General features: G+C 50.7%; 1 pseudogene; it reads left to right on the top strand.

Annotated features, from left to right (window-relative positions):
• Positions 1-4,295: 4,295 nt before the first annotated feature.
• On the top strand, positions 4,296-4,904 carry LOC123818630 (annotated as a pseudogene).
• The last annotated feature ends 17,161 nt before the right edge of the window (positions 4,905-22,065 follow it).

Raw genomic sequence — 22,065 nt, 5'->3', positions numbered from 1 at the left:
GTGTTTCAGATAAAAGAAGAGTTAGGTCGCTGTTTTGTCTCCCAAACTGACCTCAGGGTCTATTTGTTGCATGTCCACCAAGGGTGTGACTTCTAACCCTGACTGCCCTTTCCCATCCCTGCAGATAGTGTGGGTTCCATCCTTTTTCACTTCCAGTTTCCCAGCCAGCCTTTTTAAAAATATATTTTATTGATTATGTTATTATAGTTGTCCCATTTCCCCCCCTGCATTCCCTTCCTCTCTGCACATCCTCCCCCACCCACATTCCCCCCTTTAGTTCATGTCTATGTATCATAAGTTCTTTAGCTTCTACATGTCCCATACTATTCCTGCCCTTCCCCTGTCTATGTTCTACCTACCATCTATGCTACTTATTCTCTGTACCTTTTTTCCCTCTCTCCTCCTCCCACTCCCCTGTTGCTAACCCTCCATGTGATCTCCATTTCTGTGGTTCTGTTCTTGTTCTAGTTGTTTGCTTAGTTTGTTTTTGTTTTAGGTGTGGTTGTTAATAATTGTGAGTTTGCTATCATTTTACTGTACCTGTTTTTTATCTCCTTTTTCTTAGATAAATCCCTTTAACATTTCATATAATAATGGCTTGGTGATGATGAACTCCTTTAACTTGACCTTATCTGAAAAGCGCTTTATCTGCCCTTCCATTCTAAATGAAAGCTTTGCTGTAGAGAGCAATCTTGGATATAGGTCCTTGCCTTTCATGACTTGGAATACTTCTTTCCAGCCCCTTCTTGCCTGTAAGACCTCTTTTGAGAAATCAGCTGACAGTCTGATGGGAACTCCTTTGTAGGTAAGTGTCTCCTTATCTCTTGATGCTTCTAGGATTCTCTCCTTCATTTTCATCTTGGGTAGTGTAATTATGATGTCCTTTCATGTGTTCTTCCTTGGACCCAGCTACTTTGGGACTCTCTTGGGTTCTTGGACGTCCTGAAGTCTATTTCCTTTGCCAAAATGGGGAAGTTCTCCTTTATTATTTGTTCAAATAACTTTTCCATTTGTTGCTCTTCCTCTTCCCCTTCTGGTACCCCTATAATTTGGATGTTGGAACATTTAAAGATGTCCTGGAGGTTCCTAAGCCTCTCCTCATTTTTTTTGAATTATTATTTCCTCTTTTTTTTTTTCTGTTTGATTGTTTCTTTCTTTCTTCTGGTCCACTCCATTGATTTGAGTCCCAGTTTTCTTCCCATCACTATTGGTTCCCTGTGCATTTTCCTTCATTTCACTTAGTGGAGCCTTCATTTTGTCATCTAACTTGGGACCAAGGTCAACCAATTCTGTGAGCATCCTGATCACCAGTGCTTTGAACTGTGCATCTGATAGTTTGGCTATCTCTTCATTGCTTAGTTGTATTTGTTCTGGAGCATTGATCTGTTCTTCCATTTGGGCCATTTTTATTTTAATCTTGACATGCCTGTTACTTATAAGGGGTAGAGCCTTAGGTGTTCACCAGGACAGGGCAACCCAGTCACTGGGTTGTGACACTGTATGTGGGGCAGGGGTCAAAGAGGGAACAATGACATTTGCTTCACTCTCTATCAGATTTCAGTTCCTTCTGCTGCTTCCCCCAAGCAAACTGGGGGCCCTTCTGGTGCTGATTGCCAGGTGGGTGGGCTTGTGTACATCCTAGGACCCTGTGGGCCTCTCCAACAAACTCTCCTGTGAGGCTGGGAGTCTCTCTCAGCACCTCAACTCCCACAAGTGTTTTCAATCGGTGTTTTCAGGCTCAGTTTCCCCATGCTGGAGCCCTGGGTTGCACAGTCTGTCTCGATCCCCAGTTTTGCCTGGTTTATCTGTGTGAGAATGTGGGACCACCCGGTCAGCTGCCTAGTATGCCACACCCTGCTCCACAATCACCACTTTGCTGGGTCTGGCTGCTGCCACCCCGTGCCCAGGGTCTGCCACCTGCCACCTGTGCACCCAGGGTGCACCTGATGCTGTCTTGCATGCCCAGGGTCTGTCAGCTGCTGCCTTGTGAGCCCACATCCACAAGCCACCGCTTTTTTAGCCGAGACCCCTCTCTGCCCAGCTGCTTGATTCCTCCCCTCCTACTGGTCTGGATAAATGTGTCTATTTTAATTCCTTGGTCATCAGACTTCCATACAGTTCAATTTTCTGTCAGTTCTGGTTGTTATTTTGTTTCTAAATTGTTATTGTTATTCTAATTGTTGTGTCCTTATTTTGGTTGTGTGAGGAGGCACAGTGTGTCTACCTGTGCCTCCATCTTGACCAGAAGTCTCTAGCCAACCCTTTTTAAATACTGGTTTTGAGCAGAGAGTTGTTTATTCCATAGGTGTTTCAGGAGCCCTTCTAGGTATGGCCAGAACATCAGTGTCTGGTCAAGGTCACAGGCACAGGTGTGCCATCCAAATCCAGTGCGCAGGTGACCGGTGTGCCATACTTGGTGCACAAACGTCATTGCTGGTAAACATCAAGGACCACAACTGTTTTAGATGAGAGCCCCTGCAAAGAGATCCTGACCTCAGTGTGAGGCGCTCCCTCGGAGCCTGAGCACTGGTGTGGGTGCCGTGCTGGGGCAGGTGCTGTAGGAAGCCTCGCTGCCCCATCCAGGTCTCCACACCACCTGCAGCTCACTTGCATCATCTCCATTGTGTTTGTTAATTTCCTTTGTTCTTGTTCCCAATAAAGGTTGAATTACATAAACACTGAGCACACGTGTGTATCTTGTGCATCTGGATGTCATTGGGAAAACACACAAAAGAACCTCCTCAACCACATGAGGGAGGAAGTTGGTGTCCGGGGTTCCCCAGGTCAACTCCTGATGTACTGGAACAGGGGCCATTTCACTGCCACTCAGGGTCTTTGGAAGAGTCAGAGGAGAACAAACTTTTCCCCCTTTAAATTATGATGCTTACAATTTCAATTTCAGAAATTAAACCTGACCAGGGATTTTCAAGAATGAATTACCCTATTGAGATGGGCTTTTAAAAGCCACAAAAACAAAACCACCCTGAGTTACTATAAATAACAAGTATTTTAATAATATAATGGCCTTACTGGGGTCTAACTCAAACACCCTACCATTCGCTGCCAGAATTGGTTTTGTAGTAGCATCTCACATCAGGATCCCTACAGTCAGGGCCTGAGAAGGCAGTTCTTGTTTACACACCTCCCAGGGAAGTCCTCTCAGCAGGGTAGACAGGGGACCAGGGCAGCTATGAGCCGTCCCTCAGCACAGAGCAATCAGGGGCAAGTGCTGGGCAGGATGCCGGCCATGGCCACAGCCACCACCCTGATGCTGCTCAGATTCACCTGCTTCTTAAAGTTCATCCCGACCTGACCCACACAAGAAACACCACCCCTGAACTCTTTTGAAGCGGAATTTATGTAACAAAATTAACCATTTTAAAGTAACCAATATGGTATCACATATATAGTTCCAATGTTGAGCAACTATGGCTCCTAGCTCTAAACCATTTCCATCCCTGGCTGGTGTGTGGCTTAGTGAACTGAGTGCTGGGTCTGAAAACTGAAATGTTGTCAGTTTGATTCCCAGTCAGGGCACATGCCTGGGTTGCAGGCCAGGTCCCCTGTAGGGGTTGCACAAAAGGCAACTGATGGTATTGATCACATATCTATGTTTCTTTCCCTCCCTTACCCTCTCTATAAATTGTAAAAAATAAATAAAACACATTTCCATCACTTGAAAGGAAAACCATTTGCTCATTAAGTGGTTTCTCTCTTCAGCTCCTGGCATATACGAGTTTGCATTCTGGCTCTGAATTTCTCTCTTGTGGACATTGCATATAAATGGAATAATACCATAGATCACCCTTTGTGTTTGTCTGTCACTTCGTATAGTGTTTTCTAGATGTATCCATGCATCATGTACCTCACTCCTTTGTACAGCTGAATAATGATCCAGTGCATTTAAACACATCCATCTGTGTACCTTCCCACTGTTGGTGGGCGTTTGGGCTGTTTCTGCCTGGTGGCTGCTGTGACCTGTGCTGCAGTGAGCAGGCTCATGCGCACACTTACGTGAGCACCAGTTTTCAGCTCTCTGAGGCTGAGCCACCTTGGGTGGCTGTGACGACTCACCAAGGACTGGATGGCCTGCAGCAGGTGTTTGCTCCTTGCTGCTTCAGAAGCTGAGGGCTCTGAGGTGCTGGTGAGGTGGAATTCACTCTGAAGCCTGTCTTAGCTTGTCTTGCTCTGTTTTCCTTGGATTCCTATCAAGGAAATTTTAAAATAAAAAATTAAACAAATACAAAATTAGGAGGTGTAGGTGACTTTGCTTGTTGACCCTAACTTAATCCAGAATGGCTACTGTGATCTTTGTGGATAAGGGAAATGGATAACCAGGCACCCGTGTTCGCCCTAGGGACAGGCTGAAGCTGGGGTTCCAGCCTTCAGTCAAAGTTTTAGATGGGAGATCTCAGGTTTCATCAACACATGTCAACAAAATGTTTGATGCTCCACCAGCCTTACCTAAAGCTACCAGAAAGGCTTTTGAAACTGTCAACAGAGCCTCAGAAGTGTAAGTAAAGAGTAATGGACCGTTACAAAGAAACAGACAACCTTCCTTGCTGAAAAGGTGATGGAGAAGACTGTTAAAGGAAAAAGCTCTGCTCCTGCTCAGATGATCCCAATCCAGAAACAGGGAAGTTCTCTTTCTTCAGTCCTCTAGACTTGGAGAGTTTGACCTGCCCAAAGAGCACTGATGGCCCAGCTTCCCTTGAACATGGTGCCTCTCATGATCCTTGATGAGGAGAGGAAGCTTGAGAGGCTGTTACACCTTGGCCCCCCTCGCCTCTGCCTCTGGGGATGCCCCCTGTGCCTCAGGAGTCTGATCATTGCAGTCTCCCTCAAGCATTCTGTAGACTTGAGATGTTGAATTGCCACCTGTGTGCTATGAGATACAGATTTAGTTTCTTAGTGCTTTCCAGTTTGTGTGTATGTATTAATAGTTGGTATTAATAAAGCAATTCTTTAACAGACTCTTAAAAATACAAAATTAAATTTTCCTTGTGTGGGTTCCTACCAAAGAAAATTTAAAAATACAAAATTAAAATTAATAAAATATCCCTGGCTGGTGTGGCTCAGTGGATTGAATGCCAACCTGAGAACCCAAGGGTTACCAGCTCATTCCCAGTCAGGGCACCTGCCTGGGTTGTGGGCCAGGTCCCTGGGGGGTAGGGGGGAGTGTGCAGGAGGCAACCACACATTGATGTTTCTCTGTCTCCTTCCTATCCCCTCTCTAAAAATAAATAAATAAAATCGTCTTAAAAATGAAAATCAGAATATCTACTTGGTTGGCAAAGACTGATGAATTTGATATAAACCTGTGTTGGGGTAGATGTGGGGGATAGGCACATTAAGGGAAAGGGAGGGAGTGAAAAGCCCCAAGGAGTGGCCTCCAGAAAGCCACGGGACGAACAGCAGCCCCCCTGTAGAGAGTCTCCAGTGGGTGTGGTAATGGTTGCCTAGGAGCTGTGGTTGACCAGCTGGCTGGACTTAGTTGCCAGTTTCAGGTTTCACAAATTATCTAGCTGTCAGGAATCTCTCTCAGAAACCACTCCCAGCAAGGGGGTACAGACCCCCAAAGGTTGGCACATGGCAAGCTTGGGGGGACTGCACCTCTTCTTTAGAGAAGGGGTGCAGACCCCATGATGCACCAAAAAATGTGCAAAAAATTAGATGAAGACTCACTATGTGTGGACAACAACCACGTGTATAGAAAATGAAAAGAATGATGATAGTAAGCAAATGATGATGACAATGAAGTTGATGAAGATGATGATGAAGACAGGCATCTTGGTCCAATGTTTTAGGTGGAATCTCTCTATTCATTGTCATCGGATTTCAGAATTCCTTGGCTCAGCTTTCTGCTGCCAAAGATGACATGCTTCCCTGCTGGCTGCATGCAGCCCAGAACGTCTTTGAATGCGGCCCAACACAGTCATAAATTTACTTAAAACATTATGGGATTTTTTGTGTGATTACATGTGACAATGCATTTAATATGTGGCCCAAGACAACTCTTCGGATTCCAGGGTGGCACAGAGACGCCGAGAGTGTGGACACCTCATTGTATGGAATTTTGTTCAATTTCTTGGATGTAAAACTAAACACAAGGCAAATTCCATGGACTTCCTCTACTGCATTTGGTGCTGACACATTCGATAAGATTCCTTCCAGGATCCTTGGGAACAAGTTTTCTGTCCTGTCCACCATAGCAGACAGAACTCACTGACTGAAGACCACAGAGCCCATCAGAAGGACGGACTAGAAGGCGGCTGTAATCTGGGGGTGACAGAGGGCATAAAATGTGGACCATTGTCACCGGTTTCTCCTGTCTGGACGAAGCAGGGCCAAGGCCAGCTGTGAGCGAAGTTGCTGGCTGCATGGCTCTTCCCAGTTCCTGCATCCCAGGGATGCCTGGTGTGTCCTGGGGGAGGACGATGGCCCACCCGTGCGAAGGGGCAAGGCTCTGGACACGCGGTTTGGGGGTTCAGAAATTTTAGGTTGTTTTTATGTAAAAATGCTCTTTGTCAGCCTGGGCAGAGACAGTGGGTGGTGGTGACCATGAGGGTGGGCGCCCCGCCCACCCCGCACAGTGCTGATTTGTGACGATGCTGCACGGGTAGCACAATCGCCCCTGTACGTGCAGGTGGGGAAAATGCAGGTTCCAGCAGCTTCCGATTGCTGAAGGGTCCAGTGCAGGTTTGCGGCGGGCAGTTACCGGCAGGCCTCACGGAGCGCGTGCACAGTAAATACCAGAGGGCGCACTGGGTCTTTGTACACCAGGGCCAGCATGGGGCAGGTGCAGGAGGAGGTCGGGGCTGTTTTCCTGTCTGGTTTCCTTTTCCTGGAACACTTGCCCTCAAGGGACCTCTCTGGGTTTCCGATTCTGTGCTCACCACTGAAGTCTGAGTTTAAAGGTGCGTTTTCAAAACAGGCAAGTCTCACGTGGACCAATCGCAGCATCTCTTTGTGTCACTGGTGCCCAGTTCCAATGCGTCATCTAACCAACCTTCCAACACCTGGCATCTGGGTATGCCCAGAGGCCCTGTTGCACCCAGCAGTGCAGCCCAGCTCCACGCATCTCCATGTAGCCAGCTGCAGGACACATGCAGGCTGGACAGTGGGCACCAGAGGCATGTGGAAGACCCCCGGTGGTGACAGTTAGTGACCTGGCATCATGCTGACAGCACCAAGAGCAGGCGACACCACACGGAGGCAGAGGGGCCCAGGACGGAATGGTGTGGGCGTGCAGGCTGATGACAAACACATGCTCCAAGGGGACACGGAGTGTTTATCCCACACAGTCAAATCTCGGGGACCAGGGAGGACGGCCCTTCAGCTAGTCAGTTGTCATGTGAAGTCCTAGTGCCTTCGAGGTTCGTTCCTGTGGCTGGACCCCCAGCCAGTGACACCAGGTAGAACTTCTCAGTGGGAGTCTCTAGGAAACCTGCAGGGTGTTCAGAGTGGCCCTTTTTGCCCAAAAATATTTTCGTGCCACCCTCGAATTTGAATGGAGGTTTGGTGGATGTCAGGTCGCAGGTGCAGAGCTCCTTCTCTTCGGTGTGTTACAGTCCTGCCCCGCCGTCTCTGGGTGTCCTGTGGGGCTGAGCAGTCTGAAGTCACAATGACTCTTGTCCTTTTTGGGGTGCCCTGCTCTTTGGCTGACACTTTTCCAGCCTTCCTTCTTTTCTAACATTCTTACATTTTGCATGATTGTGACTGGGTGTGGTTCTCCTCACTGTCTCTCCTTCCAGAATTATATATATAGTCTTACACCTCTGGTGCCTGTCAGGATGCTGTGGATTTGAATCACACCAGCCGGACCCCTCACCCCTATGCACCACCTCCAGGTGGGCAGGGTCCCTGGGACTCGGGAACTCCCCCGTGGCCATCCTGAGGCATTGCATGTTCTGTCTGCAGTGCTTCAGATGGATGGGGCTCTCAAGCAGGTGAGCATTGCGGGTGGTCCCACCTCCCACGTATTCTGATATGTGTCCCCTCCTCTTCTCCCCAGCCGACTCCCATCAAGGTCGAGTCCCAGTGTGATGTCATGTGGTGGCGAGTCCTGTCCTGACAGCCACCCCCCCCTCTGTTCACCCCGCTCCCCCTGGATTGCATGGGTCTCTTCCACACAGGAGACTCCTGCCTTTCCGAAGGTGCAGAGCCCACCCTCCTGGGAGGGAAGAGTAAGTGCACCTCAGCACCCAGAGATGCCTGGGGTGGGCCCCTGCATACTGAGACCTGGCAATCCCCTGGCCTATGCGCTGGGTCTCCAGGGCACAGAACAGCCCGCCCCCCAAGTCTGCGATACCCTCTGAGGTGCCACAGCTTCTTTGCAGTGGCCTGTAGTGGTCTAGAAATGCTTGGGAGTTTCAGCGCCAGCGAGCGCCGGAGAGCTCCAGCACTGAGCTTCCCTGTGTTCAGCCTTATGCCATAAGGAATGAATAATATTCTCCATCCTTGCCAAATTTCACCACCTTGTAGTTCTGGTAACCCTAAGCTCCCTCTCTTGGCTGTGCTGACTGTGAGGCACAACATTCCTCGGTAAAATCTCATGGAGCTAAATGTAGTGAAGGGGGTTTGGTTTCCCTGCCAAGGCTTGGCCAATGCACGTGTTTTTTTTGAGCAGTGTTACACGGTGCATTTACTTCACCTGCAACATTCCTTCCCAATTTAATGAAAGGTTGGACGTTTGTTTGGGGAACTAGCAGTAAAGTATAAAGGATCGAACACAGGCATTTACTAGCATTCTCTCCCAAATCAGCACTAAAACGAGAATTCTGACAACAGCAGGTGCTTATCTGCCCTTCCCACACCCTGGGACTGTCCCTGGTGTCCCATCACATGGGTGGCTTATCTGATCCCCATGGCACCCAGCTTACAGAGGGGAAACTGTGCTTCAGGCCCAGTCTGACTCCCACCCAGGGGCAAGTGAACTCGGAGCTCTCTGGCAGGCTGGGCCTCTTAGAATAGGGCTGCCCATGCCTGACTGCCAGGTGACCCCCAGAGAGTGGTCTCCAGGAGCCTGAGATCTGGCAGGGCCAGCTACCCCCACATCTGGAAGTGGGGCTCTCTCTCCAGCCAGGATCAGCAAGGTGGGAGAAGTGTGCGTCCTGCTCTGGGGTGTCAGCATGGATAGCTGTCAAGAGGGCTGTTATGTCTAGGTTTTGTCCTAGGCCTTCTCTTGTCTGTTGAGGTCTGTGAGGAGGTGGCATCTGACCTTGCCTGAGGGGTGAGGCTACAAGGACGCCCATGCCACCCTCCCAGCCAAACCTCCCCAGAGACTGGCTGGACCATCTCTACTTTCCTGCCCACTCCCTAGGGAGCTCATTCAAATGGGCATCGACCCCACAGTCCATGGGCCATTCTGTCAAGTGGCCAGTGGCTCCTGGTCAACTGGCCATTGTCCCAGCTCATGCCTCCCACCTCAGTCCCCATGGCCCCTCCAGCTCCTTGCTGGTCCCTTCCCTATCTCACTGAGTCTGCAGGGGCTCGGCCAGTCCTGGGCCCTGGCTTGTTGTTCCATTGCTCTCAGGGACCCTTCCATCCCAGGCCCCCTTCTAAGATGAGCACCAGTACCCCAAGACCCAGGTCCTTAACGAGGTTCTGATTCCTCCAGAACCCCTGTGACGCCCCTGCATGTGGTGCTCCATGTCAGTCACACACCCTGATGGTGCAAGCCTCGGTGCTCCCTCACACCCTCCCTGACCTCACCTCCGTAGCCAGAGGCCCCCGAGTCCCGCAGCCCCACCTCCCCACCACTTACCACCCCCTCCAGCTTCCTTGGGTGCTCTTGCTGGGCTGCCTGGTGTCCCCACACAGTGACCTCCTCCCACTCTGACCAGTCACACTATTGCCCACTTAGAAAAGGTTGGGCCGGGGTCTTCTGCTCTTGGAGCCCAAACCCAAGCCTGAGCCCCTGCCCACGCCCACCCACTGGCCCAGTACCCACCATGCTTAATTCAGGCCCAACAGCTCCAGGGCTGAACCACTCCATGGCTTTGGCATCTGCACAGGCTCCCACCACCTGAAGGCCTCCTTGGTCCTCCATGCTGGTGCTCCACTCGGTCTGGCAGCCCCACGAGGCCACCTCCCAGGTGGACAGGGACAGACAGCCTCTGCCTTGGTTCAGTGTCCTGGCCACATGGGTGGTCAGGCAGGCAGCCGACTCACCGCCAGGACCTGTGGGCTGGCGAGTAAGCTAATGAAGGACACAGGGACCTCAAGCCAGCCTCTCCAGTGCCTGGCCATTTTGGGCCACCTCAGGAAACAGGGAAGGGCAGACTGAAATGTGGTCACTTCCCACCCCATTCCCAAGAGAGATTCAGAGGGAAGGCCCCTTGGGTCACAACTGACAAGGGCCCCAGGGCCCCAGCTCTGCAGGGCTAGCACTCCAGGTCATGGATATACGAGTGCCTTGCCAGGGGCCTCAGAGACATAGTCAGAGGGCTCATGTGCCCTTATTAAACCCAGTCAGGACAGAGTGGGGCCAACAGCTAGAGTGTGAGAGGCTAGGCAGGCCAGAGAGGCAGTGCCCAGTGTGGAGGGCCAGCCAAGTGGATAGGTGTTGCCTGTGAGCCCTGACCTTCTTCTCTGTGCTGAGAGAAAGCCACACCCAGGGACCCAGCTCCCACCTCAGGCAGAGCTGCCCCCCAGCAGTGTCCCCATCACTGCCCCCCCAATCCTGGCAGCATCCCCATTACTACATCCTGACCCTGGCAGTGTCCCCATCACTGTCCCCTGGTGCTGACCTCAGGCAGCAGTCTTCCTCCAGGAAGATGCTCCAGGGGGAAGCATCAGAACAGGCAGGAGCCCAGAACAGGCAGTCAGGGGAGCTTGGCAGGAAGGTCAGACCCCCTCTGCCCCCACTCTCTGGGCCTGCAGTCACATGTGAGAACTGTTTCCACAGGAATCCCCAAGGGCATACCTGGAGAGACCAGGCAGGGTCAGAAGGCACCAGCTTTGGCTGTGGTGGGGCAGAGGGAGCTAGCTCCCGCCTGAACACCTAGAGCAGGAACTGGCCGTGCAGACCTCATCCCCCAGCCCTCCCCAGGCCACACACTCCAAAAACAGCACCTACACCCTTCTACACTTGCCCAGGCTTGGTGCAGCCCCTCACACTCCCTGAACCCTGGGTGGCTCCCACCAGCCCCCACCACCCCTCTCACAGCTCCCTGCCCTCACCCCGTCCACTTGCCAGTGTGGCTGACCCCCAGCTCTGCACCCCAAGGAGGGGGGCTGCCTGCTCCCCACTAGGGCTCACTGCTGTCCATAGAGTTGCCAGTGGGGTATGTCCGAGGGTGGGACCAGGGAGGGGTTTTAGCCCTGGTGTGATTCCTGCACAACTGAGGAAAGTTACCCTGGAAGCCAGCTGGCTGGAGAGCAGGTCACTCCTGGAGGTCAGAGCCCAGGCAGCAGTGAGCTCAGGGATGGGAGGGGTGAAAGGAGAGAGGGTGCATGGCATGATGCTGCCACCTGCCCATGACCCCTCTCCCCCATGATGTTCCAGCCAAACTCTGAACCTGTGCTGGAGGAAGAGGGCTCCCAGAGGACCTCTCCACACCCCAGTCCCACCCTTCTGAGAGAGGTTGGTATAGACCCTCAGGTGTCATGGACTTAGGCCTTGCACCAGGAAGTGCCACTGGGCTCCACAATGCTCCGTGACACCTGGCAAGATGTGCAACCATTACCCAGTCACCATGCAAGGCATCCTCAGATGGTCATGGCAACACCCTCCCCAGATTCTATGGGAGGTCCTCTCCCCCAGGGTCTAGTAGGGGCCCTGGGTTACTGGGTAAGAGACCAGCAGATAGACTTCGGTGCCCTGTCCTCTCTCTGCCAGCAGGGTGCCACACTGCCTGGGTCAGGGCTGCTGTGGTCTCCACATAGTCTGGGCCAAAGCCAGGCTGCATGAGGTGGGGCCAAGTTCCATGTTCCTAGCCTAAGGTTGCAAGGGCCACCCGACCAGCAAAGCTGGGACCCATCTGGCTTCTGCCGTCATGGTCTGGGGGAGTCCCCTGGCACTAGAGCAGAGTTAGGGGTTTGGGGACATTTCTGGACCTGAGGTGCAGGGACAGGGACATGGACCCGCACACCCTGGGGTTGGGGATGTGTTAAGACAGTGGTCCCCAACCTTTTGGCAACAGAGACCAGTTTCGTGGAAGATAATTCTTCCACAGACTGGGGTTGGGGGATGGTTTCGGGATGATTCATGCACGTTATGTTCAAGTTCACCTCCTGCTGTGCAGCCCTGTTCCTAACAGACCCGGTTAGGTACCAGTCCATGGCCCAGAGATTGGGGATCCTCTGGTTAAGTAAGGTATTCCAGAAGAGCACAGTCAAGTGCATGGGATCTCTGGGGGTGGAGACAGTGAGATTGGAGGGAGGGCTCTTTGGGAAAATGACAATGGCTCCCCACTCAAGAGCTCCTAAGAGCTCCCTGGGGAGGAGACTCAGTTCCCTCTCACTCACATCCTCTCTTCCCACCTCCTTCCCCAGGATGCAGCAAACAGCACAGTGAGACTTTGGATATGAAGATATAAACATGAGTCTTTAAAATGACAGAGGCCTGCTTGGTCCCAAACTCTGAGCCAGAGGCTCCCACTGAGGGACCCCAAAGGACCAGATCTCACGCTCCTCTGTCCTTTCTTCCCATCCAGCAGGCAGGGGAGGGCCCTTGCACTGGTGCTGCCCTGCTCTGGGGCTAGCAGGGGAGTGGGGCTGAGGTCAGTGGTCTGAGGGGGTCCCTGAGATGAAGCAGCAGCTACAGGTCTGACACTCAGGCACCCACCCAGGCAGGTGGGGGGTGGGTAAGCTCAGTCCCCCATCCCATGCAAACTGCATGCACCCCACCAACCAAAGTCTGCACCCCACCAACATCCCAGAACTATAGGGGGCCTGTGACATGTCCAGGGTGTCATGCCTGGGTGAGGGCCTACGGGGGCGGCCTGGCGGACCATGCAGCTGAGGGGGCACAGGATGGTGTTATGCTGTGATAGTGCTGGCTGCAGCTCCAGAGCTAGCAGGGGCGGCGGGGAGTTGTGCACCTGGCGGTGGTACTAGAGGAAGGTGCAGGCCTTGGTGGCGAGTGCCACGTTCTTGCCGACAAAGATGGCCAGAGGTGCGGCTGTCTGAGAAGAGCACCAGGTTGGCCATGCTGGCGCACGGCCACCACATCGACTGTTAGCAGTAGCGAGGCTGAGCACCCAGTACAGCATCATCTCCTGCAGCGCAATGTGCTCACCCCGCATTCTGACCTCGCTGAGTGCCAGCCACCCAGGGCAGCACCAGCAACAGCATGTAGCTGGAGAGGAGGGTAAGGCCCTCAGCCTACAGCAGCAGTCCCGCAAGCAGCATCTCCCACAGGTTGGCCTGCGCATCCAGCACATCCTGTGCCACCCAGAAGAAACAGCCATGCAGGTCCTCAAATTTGTAGAAGTTGAGCGCTTACTCCATGGGGTCGAGTGCCACCAGCAGCAGGAAAAGGTCAGGCACACACATCTACAGCAAGCGTCGCCACCTTGAGTGCCACCAGGTTGCAAGGCTCTGCTATGCAGCTTTGTAATTCTGAAAGATGAGGTAAAGCTTGAACTTCCACACAAAGATGTACAGGAACCAGAGGATCACGACATAGCCACGCTTGGCTGTTCACACCTCAAAGCCCACTCACAGGACAACGTAGCGGAGCACCGGCAGGAAGCACATGTTGCCCACCAGTCCGATGACGCATACACTGATCTTGTGCAGGTACTGGTTCTATTCCACCACCCGTGGTTGCCAGGCTGCCCACAATCCCCAGCGTAGGCAGGCACACGTGGCACTGGCCCAGCAACACCAGGGTGGGCTGCCAGGACCCTGGTCTTGGGGGTGGGTGGCCCCCACACAAGGCAGGACGAGGCCTGGCAGCAGCAGCACTCAGCCTGTGGACATGGCGCAGTGGGGCATGTCCAGCCTCCCCAAGGAAGCTACCGCTCCTGGCCAGAGACTTCAGAACCTGGGAATACCAGAGAAGACAGAGTCAGGGAGCAGTGGAGGCAGCCACCTCAACACCTGCTACTAGGCGGGAAACTCTGTGGCATGCAGGTGCTAATGCTCTCCCGGGACTGGGAACTGCAGCGGGGCCTCCAGGGGGCGCTGCAGCCCCACCTGAGACAGAAGACTTCATTCCCGTGGCAACCAGGAAAGGAACCAAAGGGCCTTCTTCCTGCCGCAGGTGCGGGCATCGCGGGCCCCAGTGGTTCCTGTCTGCTGCACCTACTTTGTGATCCCACTTGTTCTGGTGGCCTGTACCCCATGCCTGAGGCCGTTCCCACAGGGATTCAGGCCTCCTCTCTCCCCAAGGGCACCGGCTGAGCAGGGACAGGAGCCAGTGCCCTAGGTTCTGCACCTTGGAGGAGTGGGGGAGGCTTGCCAGGGCCCAGGCCCCATCCTGAGATCCAGGCTTTCTGATCCAGGACTGAGTTGTCCAGGTCCTGAGGATTCCATACCACAAGCTTCTCCATGCCTTCCTACCCCCGTCTTGCAGCTCACCTCCCTGTCCCAGATGGCTGGGTCTCCCCGCAGGTCCACCCTCCACAGGCACGTGGACCACCCGCTGCCCTGCTCCCACAGCCTTGGGAGGCTGGTGCCCTGGCCACATTCCCTGCCATGCATGCCCCTGCACCTGGCCAGCACACCCAAACTGCCTGTGCCTTGGGAAGGGGTGGCTCCCTGCACCTCCATGTAGGGCTCTGGAAACTGCCCTCAGCTATGCCCACCCACTTTGGGTCGTCCGCAGCCCTGAGCCTCTTTCACAATGCTGGCACCCGTTGTCATGGCTGCCTGGGCTGATGGGAGAGCCACCCCAGGCTGAGGGTCCCACACCTAGGCAAGGTCACAGCTGGGGACAATGGAGGACCACACAGCCTCCCTCTTTCCTGAAGTCCCTTGCAGGCTCACTTCCAGCCAGGCCCCTTACCTCTTCTTTCCCTGCTACAGCATGGCCCCAGGGCTCTGTTTACTGGACTGTCTAGACAGGGACATGAAATTTAATGACACCTGTGAGTCTGGAGCAAGCGCTTGGCCTCCTCCTGATGACAACCAAGGGGGCCCCTACCTACCCAGGGGTTGCACCAGCCACACACAGGACTCCGACAGCTCTGAGCTCAGACACCTGGAGTCAAGGGTGCCCCTGCCTCCACAGTTCATGAGTTTCTGCCCCTACCCCCACACCCACTCTGTTCTACCCCCACTGGGTGGGCACCCTTGTCCCAGGGAACCCCGCGGGCACACGCCGGGGCCTCCCCTGGCTGCAGTGGCATCCTGGGAATTTACTTCTGCCAGCTTGGCCAAGCAAAATAGCAAGAGAGTCACCTCCCAGCTAACCCCTTTCCTGAAACCACCCCACTACTGCCACCTCTCAAACTCGGGCGCAGACCTCCATCCCCACACAAGCTCATAGAGCAAGCCAGTGTCCTGCCCCCAAAGTTGAGCAGGACCTGGCCAGCTCTCTCCAGCAGGCCAGGCCTACTGCCCTGGCTGTCCTGTGCTACCATGTCCCTCGCATGCCCTCCACCCAGAACTCACGGACTCTGCGGCCTCCAGTCCCTCACCACCCACCAGTGTTGGGGACCGCCCTGCCTGGTCTCAGGAAGGTGTAACCACCTGTGACTTAGGCTAAGTGAAAGACCTTCAGACCAGGAGCCGCTAAGGAGACAAAACTTATTTCCCTGGCATGAATGCTGCCTGTTCTAATGTCTGGCTTCCCTTTTGCATGATCAGCAGTCAATGACAGGTAAGAATTCTCTAGGAAAGAGAATGAATCTAAGACAGACGTGATCACATGGGAATGCCCTAAGGGAAGAGGCTCTGGGCTGTGGGTAAGAAGGGGTGATGGCATCGACCCCTCCCCCCTCGACTTTGTCAAAGCCTGGGTTCTTGTGAGAAATCCAAGTCTCCTGGCTGCCTTTGTCTTCTCTGTTAACTCAGGCTAGCAGGGGCAGTGCAGCCCAGACCAGAAATGACAGACCCCCCGGGGTAATCAAGCCTGGGGCATAGAATATGCAAGATCCTGTGAGATCTGTTTGCTGGAGGATGTTATTAACTTGGAATTTAAAGGCACAAACAGGAAACCTTTGGAACCTGTCGTCCTTTCTATTGATAAAACTCCAAACTTTTCCCAGAATCACAGCAGGAGTTCTGTCTGCACCTTTGTAAGTCACCTACTTCTTTTGATCTTTTCTGCCAGACTGTGAATACACAAACTAAGTCTGTTTTCTCAATAAAAATCTGTTTGGGAATGGATACAGGGCACCATCCAGGAGAGAGGGTGGCCAAAAGCGTGCTCTCCATGAGAGAAAGTGGCCCTTTTGTCCCTGTTCCCCCACAGGACCTGGTTGTCTCTGTGTATGTTTTTCTCATGTTTTGATGAGGATCTGAAGTCAAGATGGATACTGCTGGCCAGTATCCTCCACACACCAGCCCCGCCCTCTAGACCCCACCTAAAACCACTCTCTGTGCTAGTGAGAAGGGAGAGCAAGGACCAGGGAGAGCAAGGACTAGGGTGAGCAAGGACCGCTACCCTCCTCCCACTGGACAGAGGGAGGAGAGGAGGCTGGGGCGCTCCCCGCGGGCTGTGCCTCAGCTCCTTGGTCCAGGCCTCACCTCTATGTGCCTCCTGCATCCCACCACCCGAGCATCCACCAGTGGAAGCGCCCAGGCCCAGCCCCCACCCAACTCCACAGATGCAACTGTCGGCAGGCTTGGGCCTACCAGATGCCACACCCCACAGGCCAGCTGAGCCTCTGTCTGGCTGAGACCATGCCCTTTGGCTGCTCTGCTCCACTGCATGCCTGCCTGAGGCCCCACCCTGAGCCCCACAAGTGGAGCAGTAGGCCGAGATCTGGTCAGTCACCGGTGGCCAAGGCAAATGCACTTCACAGCAGCATTGGCATGGCTGGCACTGGGGAGCCAGACATCCCCAGGGTCCAAGAGCAGGCTGGAAAAGTCTCAGTGCCCTTCCTCACCCACAGCCAGAGAACACGCCCTAGAGCTTCAGTCCCTCATACTGAGTTTCCCCAGCAAACCTCACCCAGGCCACCCACCAGGTGACACCCCCCCTCCTGCACAATAGGCATGAGGGACCCAGTTTCTGTCCCCGGAGCTGAACCTGATGTGGGGGCCAGGCTGACCGCAGGCTCTCTGCAGGTGGCTCATGGAACCTCACTGTGGTCCTTGGGAACAGAACCAGAAACACCCAGTTAGGTTATATGTTTAGGTCTATGATCCATTTTGAGTTAAATTTGATGTGTGTTGTAAGGAAGGGATCTGTTGTGGGTTAAATTATGGCCACCCCAAAAGACACGCTGAAGCCCCACCCCCAGTACCTGTGCATGTGGCCTTACCTGGAAACACAGTTGACCCTTGAGCAGTGCAGGTTTTAACTGCATGGGTCCACTTAAATAAAGAATTGTTACCACATTTACATGGACCCTTGTTCAAAGTTCAACTGTAGAGCCTTTGCAGAGTTCATCAAACTAAATTGATAACATCTGAGTATAATGACTAAGGTCCTCATAAGGAGGGAGAGATTTGAAGACAGACACAGGAGAGAGTAGGAGGATCTGTAAGGACAGAGGCAGGAGTCAGAGCCGAGGATGCAGTCCGAGAACATGGAGGCCTGGTGGCCACCCCAAGAGCTGGAGGAAGCCTGGAGCATGTTCTCCTTGAGAGCCCCCCAAGGAGCCAACCTTGCCCACACCTTGAGCTCAGCCTTCTGAACTGGTGGAGAACACATCTCTGTTATTATAAGCCACCAATTTACGGTCATTGGTCACAGAAGACCTAGGACCAGGGCCAATTCCATTTTAGCATATCTACTTGTCCCAGCATCATTTGTTGGAAAGACTGTTCTTTTCCCATTGAGTTGTTTTGGCACTCTTGTCAAAAATCAATGGCCAAGACATGGAGACAACCAAAGTGCTCTTCCATAGAGGACTGGATAAAGAAGCCCTGGTACATATACACTGATAAGGACCCTGGTTCGTGGGGTCCGAGTCATTATGGATGAAACGAGACATTCACACAGATTACCGAATCCAGAGGAGGAAAAGGACAGCATGGCTTTTCTCTCCAGGGAAGCAAAAGCCTCAGCCCTTGCTCCAATGAGCTTTTATTGTCTTACTGGGCACATGGCAAGAAGGTCCTCATTAACTATGCACAGGCTCACTTTAGGTGGTTACCTTCTACAGAAAACAAAAGAGAGGATGCTGGTAATCACATCACAGAAGAGGGACACTTGCAAATGAAAAGGCAAAAGTAGTTGAACCAGTTACACTCATCTTTGGAAGGTTTAGTATGGTTTTTAGGAAGTTGCTTTGCAGTAAATGTTCTTAATTCAGGGTGAGGGAGTTTTAGCAAAAAGCAAGACTCATAGTGTCTTGCTTTTTGCAAGGCCTGATTCCCCATGGGAGAACCTATCCATGGGTGTGTGTTGTATGCATCTCTGAGTGAGAGCTGGGCCCACGCCATGCAGAATGGTCTACTACAATACACAATGGAATATCACTCAGCCATAAGAAAAGATGAAATATTGCCATTTGTGACAACATGGATGATCCTTGAAAACACTGTACTAAGTGAAATAATTCAGTATGGAAAATCTAAGAACCATATGATTTCACTCATAGGTGGGGTGTAAAACTGAAATTCATACAGACAACAGTTAGTTGGTGGTTACCAGAGGGAGGGGGTTGGTACAGTAAAAGGTAAAGGGGGCCAAGGATATGGTGATGGAAGATGATTTGACTTTGGGTGGTTGGGTTCATGGTGTGATATGCAGATTGTGTATCATAGTAATGAACACTTGAAACCTATATGGTCCTATTAACCAATGTCATCCCAATAAATTTAATTTAAAAAATCAATTGACCATAATGTGAGGGTTTGTTTCTAGATTCCCAGTTCTGTTCTGCTGGTGTGTGCATATCTATTCACCTGCCACCCCATGTTGTCTTGATCTTTGTAGCCTTGTAGCAAGTTTTCAGATTGGGACGTGTGCACCCTGCAAACTGTGTTCTTGTGTTTTAAGACTGTTTTATCTATTTTGGATCTTCTGCATTTTGCATTTCTACATGAATTTTTGTAGAAAATCAATTTATAAGTTCCAAAAAAGCTGTCTGGGATTTTGGGATGGATTGCATTGAATTGATAGAACAGTTTGGTGATGAAATAAGATGTCTTTCCATGGGTTTAGGGGTGTGTTAATTTTTGACAATGTTTTGTAGTTTTCAGATCACAAGTTTTGCCCTACTTTTGTTAAGTTTATTCCTAAGTATTTTATTCTTTGATGCTGTTATGAGTGGAATTTTTTAATTTCATTTTTGGATTGCTAGGGTATAGAAATGCGATGGATTTTTGCATATTGATCTTGGATCCTGTGACCTTACTGAACTCATTTTAGCTCTAATTATTTTTGTGGATTCCTTACAAGTTTCTCTATACAAGATCATGTCATCTGCAAATAGAGATAATTTTATTTCTTCCTGGATGTCTTTTATTTCTTGACTAATTGCCCTGGCTGGAACCTCCAGTACAGTGTTGAATAGGAGTGGAGAGAGCAGGCATCCTTGCCTTGTTCCTGGTCTTGGGGAGAATGCTTCCATCATTCACACTTGAGCATGATATGAGCTGTGAAGTTCTATTCCTGGTTTGTTGAGTGCAGCCAATTAATTTTAACTAAGGTGTAAAGGTGATTCAACAGAGAGACAATAGTATTTTCACTAATTAAAGACATATGTGCAAAAAACCCCTCCAACTAAACCTTATGTCTTTTACAAAGATTAACACAAAATGGATCATAGATTTAAATGTAAAACTATAAAAATATGTTTATTTATTTTTTGACATGTAAAATGTTTTATTTAACTCATTAAATGAGAGAGGCAGTGCAATATTAAAACCAGTTCAAACACACACATACATATGCAAAAATACATTAATAAATGCTCATATGAATTTTCTGGTTTCCAAACCTGATTATCATCATTCAATATCTACAGTGGTTTAATTAGAGCATAATATGTTTGGTTGCTTTTAACAGCCAGAAATAATTATTCCAACATGTTATTTAACTCTATCTTGGTATACGGATATTATATTGCTAGTATACCTTCTGGAAATTCATTATTTTAAAGCTTTCAAAAATACTGATCTTTTACATATTATGCTACATACATGAAAATGTGTTGACTAATATAACTGAAAAATTAATTAAATAACCTGAATTTTAAAGTCAGGTCAGTAGTAACAGCACAACTGATGTTATTGGGAAATGCTACATCTCAGAAAGAATTTTTCAAGTGAGTTAAAAAATCATTTTTTTATAATAATGTCATATTATGTAATATCTAAGTATACAGTTTGTGGAATCAACTCCTCAATTTAAGCTCTGGTCTGCCACCACTCCTGGGGCTTCAGGCCAGTTCCTCACATTTGGGTTCCTCATATTAGATAAGGCACCATGCCCCTAAATGACACCTGTAGTGCAAAATCTTGACATAGAGTGAACGTTTAATAAATAATAGTACTATGATGATCATGTCAATGAGTAAAACTATAAAAATTTTAGAAAAAAATGTGAAAGAAAATCTTCATGACCTGTGGATTGGAAAAATAAAATAAAAATTAAATTAAACTTAGACATGACATCAAAAGCACAAATATGAGATACAAGATCAAAAGCAGAGAGAAAGCATAAGATCACCTGCATGGAAACTTGCAGACTAAGTGTCAGCGTGTTACACAGTGCAGTCAAGACGGGGGACCCCAAATAGGCATTTGAAATGGGGTCCAGAACTCAAGGTGTCCAGGAAATATTAGAAAGACATATAAGATGTCTTCACCCCTTCCCCCACAGGTGTGAGTTGGGGGAAGGGACACATGGAGTAAGAACATGCAGGGTTGTTTTGTACAGCAACAGCTTTGCAGCTAATCCATGGCGTGGTCATTTAACATACCTACAGCCTTTGGCTGGTTCCTTAGATATGCTAAATAGCTGTGGCCATGCTCTGGGCCAGGGGGATGGAAAGGGACTCCCCCCACCCACAAGATGTGACTAGGGGGCAGGTCCCCCAAGTTACAGTGCCTGTGCGGGAGCTCAGAGAAGACTGGCTCCATGACATGGGGCCACACCTATCCCAGACCCACAATAGCATCCCAGTAAAACTGGAAGGATGTAAGATTGATGGCAAGTGTGGCCAAGCATGGGAGGAGTTGAAAATGGGGCTGCAGAGGAAGGTTGGTGCGGGGATTTAAAACCCAGACATGGCAGCCATTGCAAGAGAGAACCATGTGGTTTTGGCTGAGTGGGGACTCCTACAGCCAGTGTGCAGAGAGGACCATGCGGCTGGAGCAGTGGAGAGAGAACCACCACCTGGCTTTAGCAGAGACCCCGTCAACACAGCTGAGGTTGCTGGGAACTGAGGGAGGTCTACCAGCTGAGATGGATTACTGGGAAGAACCAGGGGGTCTGCCTGAGCCACAGACTTCTATTTCTTTTCCTGAGATACGCTACCCCAGACTGGGCAAAGGGGGAAGGAAGGACTGTGCACGTTTGTGGGTGTTTTAAGGGACTTTAGAATTTTGATGAAGACATTAGGTCACTACTTTAAGTCTATATAGAATTAAATAAACATTCCCTTTCCTTTTCACGAATCTATGGCATTAAGAGATGTCTTTCCTCTGGCAGCAGACATAACGAACCTGGGGGGTTTCCTTTCAGTAATAGTATATCATCCCAGCCCCCGCCCCCTTTTTCTGTAACAAGCATGAATGGTGGAAATCACAATACAGTGTTGCAGGCCCTTTCATTAATACAAGTTTCATGACCACCACTGCATCTATACATTTGATACTATAACTGTATTATAATATTCAAATGTTAAGATGTTGTAAACTTTAAAAAGACCAAAATAAAATTTCCAGAAGGGATAGCCCCAATGGCACTTATGTTTTATAAATACACTGAATAGAATTAACAACAGATTAGAATTTGAAGACAAAAATACTAGAAAACTTGAAGGAGCCAAA

The sequence above is a fragment of the Phyllostomus hastatus genome, unplaced genomic scaffold, assembly GCF_019186645.2.
Source record: "Phyllostomus hastatus isolate PE091 unplaced genomic scaffold, TTU_PhHast_1.1 phas_contig_287, whole genome shotgun sequence".
NCBI classification, from domain to species: domain Eukaryota; kingdom Metazoa; phylum Chordata; class Mammalia; order Chiroptera; family Phyllostomidae; genus Phyllostomus; species Phyllostomus hastatus.
This window is presented reverse-complemented; position numbering and strand designations above follow the sequence as displayed.